This window comes from Pelodiscus sinensis, chromosome 1 (genome assembly GCF_052426305.1).
Source record: "Pelodiscus sinensis isolate ZL-2025 chromosome 1, ASM5242630v1, whole genome shotgun sequence".
NCBI lineage: Eukaryota > Metazoa > Chordata > Testudines > Trionychidae > Pelodiscus > Pelodiscus sinensis.
This window is the reverse complement of record NC_143052.1, coordinates 76,534,435-76,556,466: the sequence shown is the minus strand read 5'-3', so window position 1 is coordinate 76,556,466 and position 22,032 is coordinate 76,534,435. Positions and strand designations below refer to the sequence as shown.

Sequence of the window (22,032 nt, the reverse complement as noted above, 5' to 3'; positions counted from 1 at the left end):
GCCCAGCTGACCTGACAATGGACTGTTCAAATCAATCTTTAAGTTAGATTGTAAATAGAAGTAATAACAAAACTTCCCTTGCGCTCTTTACTGATTGTTCAGCAGGAGTTCAGAGAGTGTAAAGATCTTCTCCACAATCACAAACAGACCCAGTAGTAGTGATGGAATTAGAGCCCAAATCTTCTGACACTCAGTCCATGTTCAGTCCACGAGGTCATGGTTGTACAGTAATACTGCACATAACAAGGTGGATTCCCAGCAGTCTGACTGTGATTAATGAGATACAGGACTGTTTTACTGCATTAATAAAAAGGGGGTTTTGAATGTGGTTTCTAATGTGTTTTAACCTGTTCACATAATATCATCCCATAATTGCACATACCTTGTAATTCTCCTAAACCAAACAGATTACTTTGTCAAAATTAGCCTGCAGGGCAGCTGACTAATGACTGCTCCCAAAGGGTTCCTTAAGTCTATAGTTACAGAACCAAATGCAAACACAAGGGTAAGTTGGTCAACCCCACTGAAACTGAAGGGCTGAGTTCAACCCAAACTCTACTGGCTTAATGGTGGTACTGCTAAGGATAAATTTGGCCAACAGAGTGGGAAAAAGCCTCTCATCTACACTGAATAATGCTGCTTTATTAGGTTCCTGTATTCCTCTTATTCACTGTCAAGTATCACTATCTCTGCTCAGCCACAGTGCTCTCGGATTCCTTCACTGTTAACTATATTACACAGTAATGATTATGATTCATTGGTGTTATTGTGATTTTAATATATGTTCTATTTTCAGTAATTAGGGACAGATTGTGTCACCCTAATTCACATTCAGTAGAACCTTACTTCACTAATATGTCTTGTTAGTCTATGCAAAAGTGACACAATATGACACTTAAAGATTATTTTAATTAAGAAGAGAAACAAGGTTCTGGACAGTACAAGGTACTTTTCTACATAGGCATTAAAATGGAGGGTGATTGTTACAAAGACATAGGATGTAATCCTAGTTCTGCTCAATGCAGCAGGAGTTTCACTATCAATGGGGCCAGGATATCACCCAAGATTTAAAGCAGAATTGAAACCGTTATTAAAAGCCAGAAACACAGCTTTCTCATTTTATAAAACTGTCTGATTTGGGGAAATGAAACTAGCAAAAGCAAAACTGAAATCGCCTTCCAAAACTACAACTGTTTAGTTACATTCTTCAATAGCAGTTGCCAGTTGTATTTTTTTTCCAGTAGAGTTGAGTGCTCATTAAAGTAATATTGACCGCTGAGGAATCTGAAAATAATAGATTGAAGACAGCTTCAGAAGACCAACCTCCTTCATGTTCCTTAATGAATGAGTGACAGTATGCATCCTGTTTCTGCACATGTTGAAAAATGGTGGGATACTAACATATGAATGCCTAAACTCGTAGGAACATTCGGTCTATATTTATAGATATTGAATTTAATTTAATTTTAATTCAGAAGAATCTAAAAAGGGATAATAAATGCAATTTATTTGTTAAAAATTTAACAAAGCAATTAAAAACATATAAGTTTCTTACAAATGCATATAAGAAAAATATAGTACAGTGAGAGGATTTTATATTTTAGAAGGTAAGGGTTTGGTTGTGACAGGATAATGGGATGTGCTTGAAATTTGATTGTTTCTCATGAAATGGAAAGGAAAGAGTCTAGTAAGAGAGTCTGTTAGGCTATGTCTACACTTGCTCCCTGTCTTAAGATAGGGAGCCAGTGTAGATGTACCCTTATAGTGCAGAATGATCACAGGGGACAGCAAGGAGCCAGAGATGGAGACTGGGCACCTATAATCCTATTGGCCCAGCAGTAAGCAGATGTGGAGAAAGGGAAGCTATCTATTATATATTTCAGAGAGATTGCCTGTTTCTGTATCTGTTTGTCTGTGTGTCTGTCTATTCCCCAGCCAGAGAACATGCATCCCTGTGCCTGTTGTAGCTGCAGTGACCATGGACAGGTGCTTCTCACTTGGCCCCAAGCTGCTGAGGTGAGAAAGGTCTGGGGTTGTCCTCTCTCTCCTGGGCAACCTGCATAATGAACTCCTCATCCCCAGCCCCAATCCATAATAATGATTTAAATAAAGAAAAAACAAAACGTATTTGAGCTAAGTGCCTGAGCAATGCTGGGTAAATCTTCTAGTCAAAATAAGTAAATCATTCTGTAAAGAATAGTTTGCGGGTGTTATCTTTGCTCTCCAGTCACTAAAGAGAAAAATGAGGCAGCTGTTCTCAGGGAGCAGATGCTACTGCCAAGCTAAAAATTGCTAGCTGGGATATTCTGAATCTATCATACAATGACATCAGACATAAAATCCTGTCTAGAAAACTCCCCTTTCCCAGAAGTACCCCCAGGATAACATAGTGGGAAATTAATCAGCCTTGGAGGTCAGCAGGTGTATGTGACAAACATAATGCAATTTGCATCTTTGTATCAGTACAGACGAATTGAAACCCCTCAATTAGGCATTGGTCGCTTATCATTTGTAGGTATACAACCTAAATGTTTATACAAGTAGATGGCCAGCAAATGGAGTTAAAATCTGAAGAAGGCTAACCTTCATATTTTAGAAAGAAGTGCGCAGTGATTTAGTCATATGTGGTAAGACAGCTGTGCCAGCTCACCTCTGGTAACTGTCTATGGCACCAAGACAGCAGTGCCTCAGTTTCCCCCATGACTTCTTTGCCTATTTCAGCTGTGCACATGACCTGGCTCTCTCACTAAGCCAGATAACAGAGCCTAACCTTTTGCAAGGCCTCAAAATGCTTCAGATAAAATCGAACCAAAAATAATTAGTCTCCAACCCAGCCAGACTCAGCCAGCAGCTTTCTTGTTTGCAGGCTTACCCCAGCTTCTAACTGCCCCCAGTTTCTGGTTTCATGACAGCTGTCACATTTTCCCTGTACTGAAGGGTATAGTCAGGCTGCAGTTTCTGATGGGCTCCTGTCTCCATCCAGGCTTTCAGCTCAGGGCTCAGCCACCAAAGCTTCATTTGGCCTTCAGTCCAAGAGAGAGAATTCCTAGCTACCTCTCACCTGGGTGTCCTTCCTGACCATTTCTCCTATAGCCCCCTTTTTAATTCTTTATGAAGGCTCAGCCCCTCCTTAGCTGGGTTGGATTGAGGGTTGCCTGTTTTGGTTGGCCATATTCCTGGAGGCTTCATCAGATGACATAGTCTTTAATTATAGATTCAGTTCTTTTCCTGGAGACTTCAGGGTAGTTCTGGAGTGTTGGCAGCCCAAGTTTGATTACCAATGAGGCCTAACACTCCCCAAAGTCCAGCTTCATAGGTTAATTGGCCTTTTAAGCCACTTCAACCCTTTGTTACCTGTGCCGGGGTATGCATGCCCATCAGATACCCTCCACATTGAGACTGCATGCTGGCCAATATTAGGGTCTTGCCATCCTATGGGATGAGGAAGGTGTCCATCTTGTTACTCTTTTTATATCATGTCAGTAGATAATTCCTTACCTCCTGGAAGTCTCCCAGCCTACTGTCAAATGAACCAGCTTCCTTCTCTGGGAGCTCCATCTGGAAATCTAATCTCCTTTTTTGCTTATTTAGCTTTTCCTTTTCTCTAATAGGTCTCCTGCCAGGCCTATTCCTCATTCATTAGCTTTTCCTGAAGTCTTGCTGCTTCTGTTAACTCTTCAACTTTTGGGTAAGTTCATTGTCTATAAAGTAGTCAGACATCTCAGAATCAGTTATCTATAAAGAGGCTAAAGCATTTTCTGTTAAAAATGGATAACAACTTTTTGTAACATAATTTGAACCCGCTGATTTAAACAATGGTTGCTACCAAGTAGAATTTTGACACCTAGACCTTCAAACTTGCAAATAAATAAGGTCACAGAAATTCATTGCAAATATTACCAATGAGTTCACAAACTCGTCAGCAAAATCCAACTATTTAGCATAATTCCTTTTCAGACTATTAAAAGAAATGAGGAAACACATACTGAACCCTAACTTCAACTTTTATAACATATAAGTTAACAATATATCTTAATAAATAAAATGAGCTAAATAGATGTTATTTTTTCTATAAATATGTAAAATCATTTTCTTGCATGCTTAGAATTTATTTTGCAGTTAGAGTAAAAATAACCAAGAAGTGGTAATAATGTTTTGTTTTGGAGATTTTTTTTTTTAACAAAGAGATAGAGCCACAGTAGTTGAATGAGGTGATTGCTTCAGACACTGATATTCTTTACAGTCGTAGGTATGCTATGGAATTAGTAGTAAATCTCAAGTGAGCCACACAAGTTTCCTACTGTCTTTGTATTACACTGCTCTACAGTCAAAATGCTTCTGAAATAAATGTAGTCAAACTTTACTAATTCTGGGTCACTAAGAACGAAAATGATGCTTAAAATTGGTGATTGGCTCTAGTTTTCAAGATATGCTATTGGGTCAGTATATATGACCCTTGACTTGTGAATGGCGGAGGATAAGTGAGTTATAAAGGGAAGGGATCTCAATTTAAACCAGAAATAACTAAAATACATCTTTGACTGGAACTATGAATAAATCTATGATTGGGTTTGGACAGTACTTGCTTTTTAGGCAAAACAATGAATGATGCAATCTGAAGCTGGTATTGCATCATACATGATATGAATTGCATCATGTTATTCTTAGAAATCATGGATGTTTTGCTGCATAATGGCAATGTTTTGCCATCAATTCCTGTTGGTCATGCAGTCCATATGAAGGAAACCTATGACAACATGAAACAACTTTTGAGGTGCATAAACTATGACCAACATTAGTGGCAGCTTTGTGGTGATTTGAAGGTTGTTGCTCTCTTGCTTGGTCTGCATACTGGATACACAAAGTACTGCTGTTTTCTCTGTGAATGGGATAGTTGTGCAAGAGATTCCCACTACATCAAGATAGATTGGCCACTCCGACAGTCGTTGAGCCTGGGAGGAAAAGTGTTCCGCATCCACCACTTGTTGAATCAAGGAAGATTTTGTTACCACCCTTACACATCAAGCTGGGTCTGATGAAGAACTTTGTCAAGGCCATGGACAAAACACAGCTTTCAAGTACCTCTGTGGAAAATTTCCAAGGTTAAGTGAAGCTAAGATAAAGGAAGGTGTCTTTGTTGGTCCTCAGATTCATGAACTTCTTCGAGATGATGCATTTGACTATGCACTGCGTGGCAAGGAAAAGACGGCATGGAAAGCCTTCCAGTTAGTGGCAATAAATTTTCTTGGAAACAACAAGGCAGACAACTACAGGTTGTTGGTGGAAAACCTCCTCAAGGCATATAAAACCCTTGGTTGCAACATGTCACTAAAGATACATTTTTTGCACTCTCATCTAAATTTTTTTCCACCAAACTGTGGAGCAGTGAGCGACGAGCACGGCGAGTGATTTCACCAGGACATTGCAACAATGGAGAAACGCTATCAGGGCAAATGGAGCCCATCAATGCTTGCGTACGATTGCTGGACAGTGACAAGAGATGCTCCATTTAATGAATACAAGAGACAAGCCAAGAAGCGCCGAGTAGACACTGAATAGGACTAAACTATGTACATAATAGCTTTTTGCCTTTTGTTTCATAGTAAATTTTATTTATATAATCCTTTTGCTGATTTTTAAAGTATTACATAAACAGGACAGGTGAAATATTATCATGTAAAGCAACCATAAACACATGAAAAGACCTAGGTTTGCAATTTATGATTAAAACTCTACTATCTACACAATATACATAGACGTAAAATGTAAAAACTTAAATATCTTGGAAACAGTAGCTAATCAGTTGTTTTAATTGTCATATTTGAATTCAGCACATCAAAATACATAATAAATAGCACATTTTATCTCTGAAGCAGATGACTTCTAAAAAATTGTAGACCGGTGTTATTTGTGAAGAATCAAATGAAACACATAAACAAAGATTACATAGAGTAAGGGACACAACCGCTATTAGTGAGGAATTACAAAATGTCAAATATAGAGAGACAACTGACAAAATGGAGTCTATCTTGCATTCAGAATAGATAGTATTAGTCGTGCCGCACATAAATTGCTATGCCCGATACTCTGACAAAGGCAGATCCAGAGGTTTCAAGCATTTGCAGCTGATGTGTCATATAGAAAGCTGTAGCGACCCCAAGAAAGACACCAGTATCCATAATACAACAGCCCAGTTTTGTAAAAACTATAGACTGTAGATGCTGCATGTTTTGTCATTAGTGCTGCCTAAACAAAGACTCATGTCTGTATCTACATTCCAGATGACTGTGCAGTTAGTGAAGGCAGCTGTGTTTGCTCACAAATGAATGTTCATTTAACTACAGTAAATGGCTCCATAATTACTGAAGGGAAGTACCGACTAACTTGTTACATTCCATTTATGAGGTTTGTGAGGAAAGAGTGAAGGCACCAAAATTACCAAACACTGCAACGGTTTAGATTAAAATGATCTTTAGGTGTAGCCAATCAAGGCCATGTTTTGGAGCTATCCAAGATCTGACACTATTACCGCAATCTTTCAAAGGAAACTGGCAGTGAAATTCCACACTCCTGCATCAGTCATAGGAAAAGCTCTAAGCTCATACTAGGGATTTAGTTCATTTCATTTCATGATCAGTCTCCAGCTGAAAGACAAACACTGTTACTTCCAGCTAAGTATAAATATGGACCCATATCAAAAGTGACAGATTCCTGACAAAATGCTGAGATACTATCCTTATTTGCCATTCCCACAAAGTCATTCTTCTGTCACTGGTCCATGTTGCATTGCAAATTCATGGAGATACACTGGCCACAACAACTTCAGTGTCTGAGGATGATGCAGCTGCCTGCTTTCTAGATTGTCTGTATTTGTTCTTCCACCTGCTGTATGAAGGCCAATTTTTTCTGATTAAGAGAACCTTGAGAAATAAGAATCAGTGAAACGTAAGGTGCATAATGTAGCTCAGGACATTAATATATGGTATGAGTGGAAGAAAGAAATAGACACCAAAGAATATTGATCTGCCTTCATCAGGCAATATGGACAAAACTATTTGTCCAGTTTTCCACAATACTTGTCCACTGTATTAGCTAGGAGGTACAGACTTTGAATGATGAGAGTGGGGCTGTTATTCCTCCCAACCTGATTCCTAGGAGGTTCACGATACCAGGGAAATGTGGGCCTACAAAATGGCACTTCCAGCTCTGTAGTACCTACTTCTTTCACAACTCTTGGATTTTAAATAGCAGGACTCAGGGATTCAGAGATGGTATTTTCAAAGTGAATCAGTCACATTCTTACGGAAAATGCATGTCCATTCGTACTTCCCAAAGATTTGAAAATCTCATCTCCACATTTGTAACCAGGGAAGATGAAGGTAGAGTGTACATAGAAATGGTGTCTCTAATGCTCATATTCAACCATGCCCAGAGAGAAAACGAAATCTTCATCTTCAAATGTATGGAGCCATTTTTTGTGAGATAAGACCACACAAACTATTCAACATGGGTGGGCTATCCAGATCCAGGTAACCCAAGTGGAAAACAGAAGCTTTAAGTCTCTAAAAATAAAAATAAAATTGAATTTACCAATTGTATACAGTGCTATTGTATTGCACAACTACAGAGTAAGGTCTTTCATGAAAGTTTATAATGTTCTGAAACTTGATAGTCATTATGAGATAGGAATATGAATCATCTTTCTGGCTGATGGCTTTCAAGATGAAACTCAAGTATGGTGCTTGACAGCAACAGGTGACACCAATCATCAAAGTGCTCAACAACAAGAAGCAGTCAAAAGAATGATTTTACATAGTGATGCCAACCATATGGTAGCTGTAGTCAAGGTCAGTGATGTACTTATTCTGTTGCTGGCTCACCACTGCCAAATGACAGGTAGGCAGCTTTGGGTGAACGTTGGCACATCAAAAGAACTAAATTACTTCCTCACAAATAGCATGACTAGGAAACTACAATATGAACCTAGTGTTCTGGAAACTCTGCTCCCATTCCATGCCCTGACTGGTTGTGATGCTACCTCATGTATTGCTGGACACAGCAAAGGGACCACATGAAAAGTTTTTAAGGCCTTGTCTATGCTTAGAGATAAGATTGAATGTATTAAGGTTGATTTTCTAGCATGCGTTTTTATAAAGCCAAAGGTTCATTTCCTCACTCATGCAATAATCCAATATAGTGTGAGGTAGGTAACCATGGGTAGCTATCCTATGATTCCTGCCACCCCTTTGCATTCTGTGTTATTCTCTCAGTGCACACCTGGACCAAAACTGTGCATGGGGTGGTTCTGGGTAAATGTCATCAGTGTCTCATAATGCACTCATCTCCTCCCTCCTCCCTGCTTCAAAGCAAATGCAAACAGTCTTTTCATGCCCTTTTTTCCCTGTGGTTATTTGTATGGATACCATAACAGGGTAAGTATGGAACCCAGCATGGAACTCATTCAGCAGCAAAGTATTATGTCAATCATATTAACCATCATGGACCTTACACTGGAGTATATCCAGAGCCTATCTAGGGCCCACCAGAACAAGGAAAACTCTCGGGAGGTCATAAAAATACTCTTCTGTAAAGCACTTGAGTTGAGCAACTGGCAAATGTCATTGGCATTTGATCCTCTTGACACAGTGGAATGCCAGTTCTGGTGCCATGAGACAAGCAAAGACTTGTGGGACCACGAGTTATGAAGCTAAGGGATAATTAGTAGTAGCTGCAAAACTTTCACATGCATGAGGCCACTTTCATGGAACTTTGCAAGTTGCTCTCTAGCCCCTTCTGAAGGGCAGGAATACCGGAATGAGAACTCTTCTGATAGCTGAGAAGCGAGTAGCAATAGCTCTGTGGAATCTTGCAATGCCAGACAGCTACCGGTCAGCTGGGAATCAATTTGGAGTGTGAAAATTGACAGTAGGGGCTGTTGTGATCCAAGTAGCCAAAGCAATTAATACCTTTTCTGCTCTGGGAAATGTGCAGAACATAATGGATGGCTTTGCTGTGAAGAGGTTCCCTAACTGTGGTTTCATAAACCGCAAGGAGTACTTCTCAAGGGTGCTGCAGGTGCTGGTGGATCACAGGGGCTGCTTCACTGACATCAACATATTATGGTCAAAAATTTCATGATGTGTGCATCTTTAGGAACTCCTGTCTCTTAGGAAAACTGCAAGCTGGTACTTTCTTTTCAGACCAGAAAATTAACATCAGAGGCATTGAAATGCCAATAGTTATCCTTGGAGACCCAGCTTACCCTTTGCTACTATGGCTCTTTAAGCTGTACATGGACAGCCTGGACCACAGTAAAGAGCAGTTCAACTACAGACTGAGCAAGTGCAGAATGGAGATAGAATGTGCTTTTGGACATTTAAAGGGAAGGTTTCACAGGCAACTAACAAGGTTAGATCTCAGTGAAAACAAGATCCCTGTTGTTGTGGCTGCCTGCTGTGTACTCCATAATATCTGTGAAAGTATAGGGAAAATTTTATGCCAGGGTGGATGTCCAAAGCACAGTGGTTCTGGGTACATGTCTTCAGTGTATCATAATGCACTCATCTTCTCCCTCTTCCCTGCTTGAAAGCAATGGCAAACAGTCTTTTCGTGCCCTTTTTATTTGTGTAGACACTATAACAGGGTAAGCATGGAACCCAGTATGGAACTCATTCAGCAGCAAAGTACTATATCAATCATATTAACCATCATGTACTTTATGCTGGAGTATATCCAGAGCCTATATAGAGCCCACCAGAACAAAGAAGACTCTCAGGAGATCATACTGTTCTGCGAAGCACTTGAGTTGAGCAATTGGCAAATGTCATTAATTATGAGGAGGCAGACCCCAGGGGAATAAGGAGAGCACATCGAGGGGTAGTGCAAATAAGAGAGGCTTTGAAAAATAGTTTTGTGAATGGCCAGACAGCAATATGACAGTCATGTATAGTGCTCTTAATGAGATGCCCCTGCAGTAAGTGTGCTTGCCTGTAACCTCTGTAACTCCCTCTTAAGCACTATCAATAAAGAGGCTGTTGTTGCGTAATCATGCATTTTTATTTAGGGAAAATAGGGAAGCAGAGACAGAAAAGGAGTTCAGTGTGGGAGCGTCGTGGGGGAAGGGGAAAAAAGGGAAAGCAGCACATTACAATCCCCCTGTACAGGTGTGAGAAGGGCAGACTTTTACTCCAGGATGCATCCCTGGGGGTTGAATGTGAAGCTGCCTTTGACTCCCACCTTTGCATTCTAAGGTCCCTGAGAAAGGAGACTATGGAACTTGGTGAGCAGGGAATGTGGGTCCACAAGGGTTGGAGAGGATGCCTAGGCATGCGACTATCCTGGAAGTCCACCATGCAGGTCATTACATCTGCCATGACTGTCAAGACTCTCTTCTGGTTCTTCACTTCTCATTTCCTGTACACCCTCCTGTGCTCACTCTCCATCTGCATCTACTGCAGCATCATTTTCCTCCACTCACTTAATTGCTTCCTGCTTGAACATGTCATCTCTAGTATGTTTTTTCCTCCAGATTTGTGCTAGCTGGACAGTTGAAGGAGTCTGGGGATTGTGCCGCATGCTCACTGCTGTACCCACTGTAACAAAAAATGAAGTGCAGTCTTTACAGGAGACAAATTGTCAAGCATAAAACCTAATCTCTTAGCAACATGTGCTAGAGTGGTCAGAATGCTGGCTAGTTTAAACAAAATAAAGCACCCAGCCCTCTATCGGTGTCCTCACCTCTGCATGAAGCAGGTCCTCACCTAGTCCCCTGATCTGGAGCCCTGTGGGAGATGTCAGCTGTCTGTAGGTAGCAGATGCTGGGTTGGATGGAGCTGGTACTCCCTGATCCAACATAGTAAAGTCCACTTTTGTATGGAGAGTGGGAGTTGATTAGAGCTTCTCTGGTTGTGCTACTTCTCCCCTGCTCCAAACTCAAACAGCCCAAAGTGAAACCAAAGCTAGTCCTTTTGTGTCTGGGTTATTTACAAATTTCACTGGTTTTGCAAAAATGTTTTAAATAAGAAAACAATTCAGACTGAAAACAACTCTGTTCATTTGGAATAAAAGTTCAGTAATGAAAAAATAAAAAAATAAAAACATTTACAATGTGGTGTAGGAATGTATACAATGCAAATTATAAACCTTCAATTCTCTAGAATCTTAACCTATATTGATTGTACAGGATGTTCACTAATTCTATTTTTTCAGGTTTTTTGGACTAATATATGCTCCCTTTATCTTTCTCCCATGAGTTTCACTGGCCTTTCCGGTGTTATTTGGTGCTAAATAATTGTTTACTTCTCCTGCTGTTAGAATTAAGTGAGGAAGAAAAATAATCCCTATACTGATCCCAGTGAGGAGGGAGGACAAGCCTCATTTTATGTGAAGCAGATCAGTTAGTAGCTTAGTGCGCTGCCTCAGGGCTGGTCCACCACAGTCTAGGGGGCTCTGGCCTATGGTCAGGCTAAGTAGTACTCATCTTGCCCTGGCCCTAGCTCAGGGGAAGACAGTAAAGAGTCCTGAGGCTCAAGCCAATGCTCGGGCTGAGTAGCAGTTCACAAGCAACAAACAGTTTGAGACTCAGACCTTGTCTGCGGGTGAGCAGCAGTTCAAAGGCAGGGCAACAAACAGCACAAACAAGAAGTTTAGGGGCTCAGGCTTGTCTTCAGGCTAAGCAGAAGTTTATATGCACAGGCCCTTGTTTAGGGTGGGGCAGCAAACCATCTACGGGCTCAGGCCTATCTTCAGGCTGAGCAGTGGTCAGGTTTCCTTGCTTCTGGGGTTTTGCCCAGAATAAAGGGAACCTGCCACCCAAGGAGCGAAATGGCAGAGAGGAATGCTAGCCCACATGCTTCACTGCATCCCAGCCCAGGGCCCTAACGTGGCAGCACTGGGCCATTGGGTCTGCTGGGATCCTGGCTGCAAGATGCCAACCAGGTCACTGGGTCAGCTGGAATCCTGACCGCAACACGCTGCTCAGTAACTTTCATCTCCTGAGCCAGCAATCAGTCATCTATCCCTGGGCTGCTTCCCACTTTCTCCTATGGGCCTACCTGGATTAATCCTCTGGATCAGTAGGAAGCGATGGCACTGACAGGGTGTCCATCAGCTCAGGGTAGGGGTCCAGCAATGGTCTTGCCTCTTCTGGCAAGTCTTCTGGGTCCGGCAGCAGCCCTGGCAGCCCAGGCCAGTTCTTCTCTCACCGGCAGTATGGCTGACCATTCCCGCTTGGGAGCATGGCTTCCTCTATGGCTGGGGCCCAACTGAGCCCTTTGCTTCAGCCTTTATACTTTTAGTTCCACCGTTCTGTTTCCTGGGGGTGGGGCTGGGTTGGTCTGGCCCTGCTCACCCGGAAGTCTTAGGGAATCTTTCCCCTTTTAGATCAGAGAGAGGCCAAGCTACCTCACTATAATCCCAAATCACTGTTGGAAAGACAACTGGACTAGTGAATAAGTGGTGGGAATGAAGAGGCAGTTTAACCTGCACTCTCCATATATATTTTTCCTTTTCCTTCCATATAACTTCCACCCCAAGCTAGGTTCTTAAGTCACATGGGTTAACAAGGGATTTAGGCCCTGATTTATGAAGGCTATTAAACATCAATGGGACTTATGTACTTAAATAAACTTAAAAAACAACAAATAGTCTGGTAACACTTTAAAGACTAACAAAACATGTAGATGGTATCATGACCTTTAGTGGGCGCAGCCCACTTCTTCAGATGACCGGAGTGTACCATCTACATGTTCTGTTAGTCTTTAAAGTGCTACTAGACTATTTGTTGTTTTTTAAATTTAGTTAAGTACATAAGTAGTCCCATTGATGTTTAAGTTTATCCTGTACAGACTAACTCCGCTACCCCTCTGAAGCTTATGTACTTACAGTTAGGCATTGATACAAGTACCTGGCTGAATGAGGGACTTTCCATCACAGGTGGTTATTTTAAGAGAAATGTCTAGAAAGAAGCTTATGTAGAAAATCTAAACCTAGATTTTAAAAAATATTCCAGGCAAATGTTTTTTGCCAGCTTATGAATGCATTAGAAGCACTATTGTGCATGAATTTATTAAATAATTTGCAATATCATTAAAGGATATAACAGTTATTAGATGATGTCTGAAGATGTGTATCTGGTTACATAAATTTGCATGACCAATTACCCAAGCAACCAGACATTTCCTGCGTGTCCTATTTTTCAGAAAACCTTATATCTTTAGTGAGCCATAGTGGGATTTTCAGTTGCATGCCCTTTCAGCTCTAAGTCACATTTTTCTCATGTAGATATCATCAGCACATTAATGTATTGGGGAACTGTACAAGCAAAATAACCCTGACCATGAAGCAATAATCACTATATATTTGAAAAGTAAAGGGCAACTAGGAGAGACTCAAAATATGTTTGCCCTGTTTAAAGACATTTTTGCCTTCTTAAAGATCAATAGTCCAGCCTCATATTTGGATAACTTTTTATGGATTTAATAGCTGCATGCCTAAAGAGTGACATTTAAAATCATATCCTTAATTTTATAAGGAAAATGTAATTGTCTGTTCTTGATACTACAGATGCAGTTTTCAGGCCAGATACAGTCATCTCAGTTCCTTATCCCTTCTATAGCAGCAGACGCACAACTTTATACTTTTTCATTTATTTATTTATTTAGCTGTAAATAAAAATAAGCAAAAATATGCCTGCAAGTTTTTAGGAGCCCTCACAGGTAAGCAACAATACAGTAGAAATCCGATCATAATTAAATAAACATCATAGCTTGTGGTTCCAACAAGTCCTTTTGGAAGCCACTTGTCTCAAATAGTACAGGATATTGACAAGGAGGGACACTGTTTGCCAAGGCTTTCTGTGTTCTCATTTGGCATCAATCATCTGCTTCCATTTAGTCAAATTATCATCAAGTTTTGCCACCATCATCTCTTCCCTGACTGAGAAAACACAAATGTTTTCACTTGAGGTCAATGCTGGGGGGGGGGGGGGATTATTCTGAAGGAACCAGGTCTCTCAAGATCATTGTTCCCACCATTTTGTGTGTCTGGAGCCTTCCACAGTGATGTTTTGTGATCAGGAGTTTTCAAAGAGCTCTTTTTGGACCTCAGCTTCTTGAATGTGTCCATGAAGAGCATGTCTTAGAACATGCATCTGGTTTTGCTGTCCTTTATAATGAAGGCATCACTGCCTTTGGAAGGCAGTATAGCAACAGTGTGGGAAGGTCACTCCCCCCCCCCCCCCCAAGTCCCTATGATGATTCTATAGGATTTATTGAGATCAGTATCAATTTTAGGTGCATGGCCTGAGCAAAATCATACTGAGACACAGAACTCTGCAGTGGAGTAACACAAGGCAATATTGATTGCTCACAGTATTTTAGGGTCAGCTCTTCATTTTGTGGTGGCCAGTTTCTAGAGAACACAATTTTTAGAGTTCATTTTATGCAGCTTATTGGTGGGTGGGTGGGTGTTGGTGGTGTTTGTTTATTTTGTTTTTTTTTAAATGGTATTTGGTGCAATGTGATGCCAAGGTACAATGAATGTTTATAGCACTCAAACAATGTATCATCCCAGAAAATATATGGGGATTTTGCTTGGCCTGAGAGTGTTTCAGGTGGAATGCATACATTCATGCCAGTGCTGCCAATCAAATTGTGTGTGATTCTACAGTTTTTTCCAAGTACGCACAAGTACAGACATCCCTACCATTCAAGGTCTTCAAATCTTTCTGACTAGGCAGTGATGCAAAGATTATCTAAACAAACAAGTCTTCACATGGAATTTTGGTTGTCTGTCCATCAAGGCATTAAACAGCAAGGGTGAGAGCACTTAATCTTGAGACAATGTTTTTGCTAAGTACACTATAGACTTTTCTAACCAGACATCTTGAAAAAAAATCCACATTGATTACTGAGAAACCAACAGATCAACAAACACAGATTTTAATTTTGAATATTTCTAAGCAATCTTCAATGTATCAAGTTAGATTTGCAGTGTGGCAACAGCATGAAAGACCTGGTGGAAAGTGGGATGCTTATCAGTCAGTGGCTCTTCCATTACTGGTGCTATTCTACTCATTATCATCTGCTCATATAGCTTGCAGATTGAGCAGAGTCAGATATGTTCATATCGTGTTGCCTGCTATTCTTTCATTGCAAGATTAGAAAAGACCAAAACTGACAATACTGTAATAGCAGACAGACATAAATGTCAACATAAACTTTCCCTTTCAAAAGCCTCAGTCAAAGACAGAACTTGGAATTGCCAGTTTCAGTGTAGATGAATTCTCTGTACTGATGGCTGACTGAATGTCTGGCATGAAAGCAGATATTAAAAAAAGTGAATGGAGAATGCCTATCTCCTAGAACTGGAAGGGAAGGTCATTGAGTCCAATCCCCTGCCTTCATAGCAGGATCACTACCATTCCTGACAGATTTTTGCCCAAATCACCTTCTCAAGGATTGAGCTCACAACTCTGAGTTTAACAGGCCAATGCTCAAACAACTGAGCTATCCCTCCCCCCTTATGTATGTGCAAAAGGCAAACATCTGTGGCATGCATAGTGCTGCAAACATTGAAAGCAACATCTTTGAAACACAATATTTCTGTGTGACAAAAGTCTAGTGAAAAACACTGCTATGAAACATTATTGTATAATAGAACTTATCATGGTTGCCTTTATGAAATAGTAGTAGTGTCTGCTTACAAACATCATGAACAGTTTTCATGACCAGCAGAATTTCTCGTAGTCATAGGTGATTGCAACAGTTACATCACCATCTGGGAAAGAAGTGGAGAAGTAGATAGTAACTAGCAATTTGTCCCTGCTCTGACCTCAATCGTATGTTTCCAAAGCTTACTATGGAACAAGAGGTACATTTCTGACCTAACCTTTGTCACCTCTGAGAATACAAGCAGCTTCACAAGGGTGGTTATTGTGGTGATCCCACGATTGCAGAATAGACCAGAGCAAGAGACAATACAGGCTGCAATACAATCTAGAAAAACAAAGTTTATTCTGAGATTCAACATTCAGACTGACTGGGAAGGCTTTATCTTTGAACTGGATGAATCAATCTTTAATATTATTCCAACACACAAATGCCATGGAGAATTTATCTCTTTGGTATGAATTACAGCCCAAAAGTACATCCTGAGTCATTAACATAGGCCGTGTCCAGACTCAGGGTTTTTTTCGGGAAAAGTAGCCTTTTCCCGAAAAAACTTCCCCTGCGTCCAGACTCAAGCCGCGTTCTTTCGAAATTATTTCGAAAGAACGCGGCTTTTCTTTCGATGGCGGTAAACCTCGTTTCACGAGGAAGAACGCCTTCTTTTGAAAGTTCCTCTTTCGAAAGAAGGTGTTCTTCAATGTAAAGAGGCCGTCTTCGAAAGAGAGCATCCAGACTCGCTGGGTGCTCTCTTTCGAAAAAGCGGATTTCTCTTTCGAAAGATCCGCCTGCAGTCTAGACGCGATCTTTTGAAAGAGGCTCTTTCGAAAGATGCTTTCGAAAGAGCCTCTTTCGAAAGAAGCCTGCAGTCTAGACATAGACATAGTGTTTTAACAGATAAGCCAACAATATAAGAGGTTAAAAGATCATTCAAGAGGAACCCATCCATCTTTTATGCTTATAAGAAGCACACAGGATCTTTTTCAGGGGGATAAGGCAACATGACACATTTATTGATACTATAACAAAGTAACATATGCATTTACACACACACACACACACACACACCCTGCTGATGGAATAGTTACCAGTCTGCCAGATAGGTCAGGTGCAAGGAAGGAGCAGGGTTCATATCAATCTGGACTAATGTCTCTGCTGGTCTTGATCTTAGCATGACAGAACCCGAAGAATCATACAAGACACCCCACTCATCAGGCCTTAGTCAGTCATTCAGCATTACAATCAATCTTCCTACCACGTGCTTATTGGGAAGAAGTTGTTCTCACAGTCATCTGATATAATTATGCTGACAATCCCTTGGGGGTGTTGTCTTTCTGGCAAAAGTTGTGATTGGTTCCCTATCAAGGGGTACTTGACTCTAGCTTCAGGGTTTGTCAGTCTGCCCGGATAGTCTGCATCTTCAGTGTGCTTTGATTATTATTTGGTGCTTCTGAGTCTCCGGCCCCTCCTCTGACCATTTGAGCATGCAGTGTCCTTCACACTTCTCTCTCCTAAAACATTCTCTCTCATTCACACAAACAATACATTTACAGAATTGCAGCATGGAACAAAGGGGTACTTCTAGTCACTTTAACAAAGTTACAAAGTCCTTCAACATTAAACTTCTTTCTATCTACTACAAGGCGTTATCTAACACTAACATTACTATGTATTACAATATTCCACCTCTTCACTTTAACGTGCTAACATCAAACAGAGCTGGAGCTAAGATAACAAAGCTGCCTGGCCCTGTGCGAGGCCTACATCTTGTATTTAAGTTTAATCCAATCCTTTTGCTATAACATATATTTATTACAACTGACTTCTTAGTCACAAAATTCTATTCCAATGCTACACATCCATCCACCCATTCATCCACCCACCCACAAAACCAGTTTTCCATCCTTTCATTATTATGGGAAGCATATCCTCAGCCCTCTGCCAAAAAGGGGTCTATCAAAAGGGTGTATTTTTTTAGCATACTTGGAAAATCATCAAAGGTGGGCTACTTCAGCACAAGGTGGGAGTAAATTCTTGAGCCCTCATACAGAAATGGCATGCCACCAAAGCTGTGAAAAAATGGCCTGGCAAGAAGACATTGCTCAACATCAGAGATTTCACCAACCTTCCATTCCTGGGCAAGTTCCAGCTACATTCGATGGTGGTCAAAATCCTGGATGTCTCACAAGTGGAGCTCAAACCATGCAGGGTACAGAAACATCCTTATGGCATCCAAAAGACAAACTCCTCATTGCTGTGAATGCTGGCAAGATCACCATGTTAACACTGCTGGACTACTTTGACACAGTAGACTACTAGCTACCACTAATCCATCTACACACCATAGCAGCAGTAGATGGTCTACAACTATAGCTGCTCCAATCATTTCTCTCCAGCTGTGCTCTGAGAGGTAATACATAAATTCTTCCTCCCTCTGCTCCTGAAGGTCCTCAATTGCAGTGTCTCACATGGATCTATACTAGTCACACCTACATCCCTAAACTATCTGAGACAATTGGGAAAGATTGTTGGCAGTTGAGCCCCTGACATCTCAATCTGTGCATGGAACACTCAACTACATATCACCTTCTCTATTAGTGAAATTATCATCATCACTACTAAAGTGTCAGAAAGACTACAAGAATTCAGCTACTGGATGAAAGACATGTAGCAAAACCTGAACCCAACATGACCAAAGCAATATTGATTAGATAGGGTTAAATGCTTTAAAGAACTAGTTTATAGTTTATCTCCATCTTCTATTGAAAGCATACCACCATATTACAAATATTGTGAAGCATGGGATCCTGTTTGACTCTTCACTAAACTTGAATGATCGGACAGAATCAGTATCTAAAAATGCCTTCTTTCACTTCCAACTTGGTAAGAAAGTTCTTCTCCTCCTCCCAGATGAAGAGTTGGCACAGTGATCCACGCATTTGAGTCCTCAAGGCTGGATTACTGTAATTGACTGTACGTGAGCATGAAGGCAATGGACAGGCCCCAACTGGAACAGAACACAGCTGCTCATTTTTTCTGTAGTCTTTGTTGCCTTTAACACATTAGGTTTATGCTCAAGTCCCTTCACTAGATCCCAGTTTCAAATGTCATTTTCAGGCTTGGCTCCTATTTTTAAAGCAGTAAACAGGCTAAGCCCCGGTGACACAAAAGATCCAATTTCAGTCTCTGAATCAATAAACCAACAGTGCTTCTCCAGGAGAAGGCAGATCACAAAGCACAGGATGAAGACTGTGAAAGTTGGGGACAAAGCACCCTTTTTCAAAGGGATCCAGATATAAAGCGATCGTATAGATAGATAGGCCTGAAACACATCACCACTGATGTGTGTCACAGAGCTCTGTAGATAGTCACTGTTGTCCCAAACAACCTTTCCCACCTTCTCTTGGGCTGATCCCTTCTTCTATTTGCCACTGTCTCTTCATAGCAAATCTGGGAAGTGCTGGCTGAGTGGAGTGTTGGGGCATTCTCTATAATTATCTTTCCCTATGCATTGCCATTTTCTAATGGTTTTGTTGTTTTCTTCCCTTTAGGGATTGAAGAACAGGATTAATACCAAAGGACAAAGTATCACAGCATTCAGTGCAAACCTACTGACCTAATAACAGAACACCAGTATTTTAATGTGCAGCCTTTTTCTGGCCGCCTCAGAGAACCCAGGCATTGAATGAAAATAAGAGTGAAGTACCTTTTTATCCCTACAGGAGTTCTCATGTACAGAGGAAAGACATGTTAGTGGAGTTGCACTTAGGCTAATCATGCTGTGTTTTCCCCGCAGATAGAAAATAGACTTCAGTCTCCAAGGAGAGTATGAGTACTAGCATTCATTTGAAAACCATTTTTGTACCAATGTGAAATCTAAAGGTGAGATGCTCTAGTTTGATCAAAGATTAGTGAAGTTGTGGGTGTGAGTATCAAGGAGCCAAATTAGGTTCTCTGATTCTCTGTTGTAGCCGCAAGCTGGCAATGGTCAAAGAACTATCCACAAGCCAAGCACTGTAGCCTATCTACTTCTACATTACGCTCCATTATTTCCTTCCCTGAAGCCCTGACTGTGGGGAGACTGACATTGGAAATGACTATTCCAACTCTACATATTTTGGGGACACTTCCATGCTGAGGGAGTTCCTAGCTAGCGGGATTCATCCACTTCTGCTCCTCTTACGCTGACTGTCTCCAGAAGAAGGCTTTTGGTGCTTCTAGTGCAGATCCATATCATTTCAATGCCAGGCTGTAGTCAAGCTCTGAGTGATTATATTCAGATGGTTTTATCTTCTGAACTAAAATGTCAAGATATATGTTAATCATGGCAATTAACCTCTGAACGTCTTGACATATAAAGATACTGGCTTACAGAACTACCAGGTATTGTGGAAAATAGTGTGTTCTTACTCAATATTGGACTTTGACATGTAATCCCAGGGAGACTGCCTGGTTATTAACTCAGGAAAACTGATATTATAATAAATATGTTTGAGTTTTTCATAAAACAAGTGGAACCATGTCAGAACTGTAATGTCCTTGGGCTTCTTCGGACCACAACCAACCCCATGTGTGCTACAATGCAAACTGTGGTTATACAGTCATGCCCTTCTACCCGGGGCAGTGCAGCCTAGCAGGCGGGGTCTCTCGTCAATGTCCCTTTCACCGCGGCAGTGCAGCGTAATGGCCAGAGTATATTGTAAACACCCCTTTCACCAGAAGAGTGGAGCCTAGCAGCCGGAGTCTATAGTACATGGGTGCTGGTTCCTCAGCTTAGGGTTCTTAGTGGGGAATCCCACCGCAACATGCTGAGAGCCACGGGATAAAATCTCCTGCTCTGGGCTACTTCCTACTGGTCTCCGCAGGCCTCCTTCCAGGGTCCTTCCTCTATATCCTCTGCTGTGATATTGGTGTCTCACTGGCTGGTTTCCAGGGCTGGTCTCTCTGTTGGTTTGTTTGCAGGAGCTCTGGTCAGTCAGCCCAGACTGATCCTCTTGCCAGGCTTTTATACTTGTGTGGCAGTCTGAGCATGCCTGGCAGGGCTACAGGGGCAGGGCTTCTTCTGCCAGGTGAGCCTGGTTAGGCTTAGTTTTCCCAGTGCAAAGCTGGTACATCCCATCACAACCCAATTCTAATTTTTCAAGGAAATGCCAAATCTATGGTGTTAACCTGAACATAATGGAATTTCTGGAACTTTTTGAGAGATGCTGTAAAATGCTATCATTTCTGTTACTAATACAATCCAGGCACAATTTTTCTTCTGTGATACACTTGTCAAATCCCTCCTTCGATGCTTCAGTGATCTCCTTCAAAAGCTGAGTAGCCAAGACCTTGACTACTGGCTGTGGATGATTCAAGCTAAGCGCCAGAGAGGTGTCCTAGTCTGCCAGAAAATAATATTTACTGCCATTTATTGAGAAAGAGGTAAACTGATGGAAAAGTTCTTTGCTCATTCTGATTTGTAACATCTTTCAGATACTCTTCCAGGACCAAATCTAGGGCTTTAGGATATTCTCTTTTAAGAAGCCTGATGAAAGGAAGAAGCTATTTATTCAGCACAGCCATTTTGGTGGAATCAGACTCACTCTCCATAAGAAATCAATTCTTCATGAAATTAATTGTCCAATAAGAACTGAGAGCAGCCAAGGGACTGTCTGCTGCCTCAGGATAGAAAGTAGCTTTGGGTATACTTGGGCTGTGGTATATGCCAGAGTTTTGTCTTCCTATGCCAGCTTATATCCAGGCCCACCTCCAGGGGGAGCAAAGAGGGCAATTGTCCCAGGCCCAGCAATTCAAAAGTGCTTGGGCCTCCAGCTACTGCTGCTGCTGTGGTAGCAGCAGCAGTAGCAGTCAGTGCCCTGTCTGCCCCAGTTTGGCCCTTTCTGTCAAAGGCCCCGCGCCTTCTGGGTGTGTGGAGCTGCCCCCACACATCTTGCCCAAGGGCCCAGTGAGTCTCCTGGCTCCCCTGTTTATACGCATTGGGGATTCCTCACACTGGGTGAGTCTGAGAATAAGTGTTCAGTGGCTAGTCTCTTTGCACTGCCTGCATGACACAAAAGGAACAAACCAAGACAGAGATTTTGGCTGATATTCTTGTTTGCCCTGAAAGAAGGTCTCATGTTGTTAGATGGTTACATGAATTAGTGCCATACTATGCACTGCCAGCATATTAGAAAAGGGAAGTATGCTACTGTGCCCCAGACAACAGGAACACAGACAGACTGAAACTCCCTGGCCTTTTCTGTAAATGAATGTATTCCCCTAAAATAGAGCTGTGCAATTATAGTACATACAAGAAACTCATAAAAGGAACATCTTTTGCAAATGTATTCAGAGCTTTAGGGTGTTTTGTCAGCATAAGAAAACA

At 41.3% G+C, this 22,032-nt stretch overlaps 1 long non-coding RNA gene across 2 annotated transcripts; it reads left to right on the top strand.

Annotated features, from left to right (window-relative positions):
* The first annotated feature begins 1,404 nt into the window (after nucleotides 1–1,404).
* Nucleotides 1,405–21,520, top strand: LOC142829979 (uncharacterized). Of its 2 annotated transcripts, none has more exons than XR_012904965.2 (3): nucleotides 1,405–2,016; nucleotides 3,612–3,688; nucleotides 19,217–21,520. It is a non-coding gene; the product is annotated as an uncharacterized LOC142829979 (long non-coding RNA). The 2 variants fall into 2 exon arrangements; XR_012904966.2 differs by lacking the exon at nucleotides 19,217–21,520 and adding an exon at nucleotides 4,669–16,161.
* The last annotated feature ends 512 nt before the right edge of the window (nucleotides 21,521–22,032 follow it).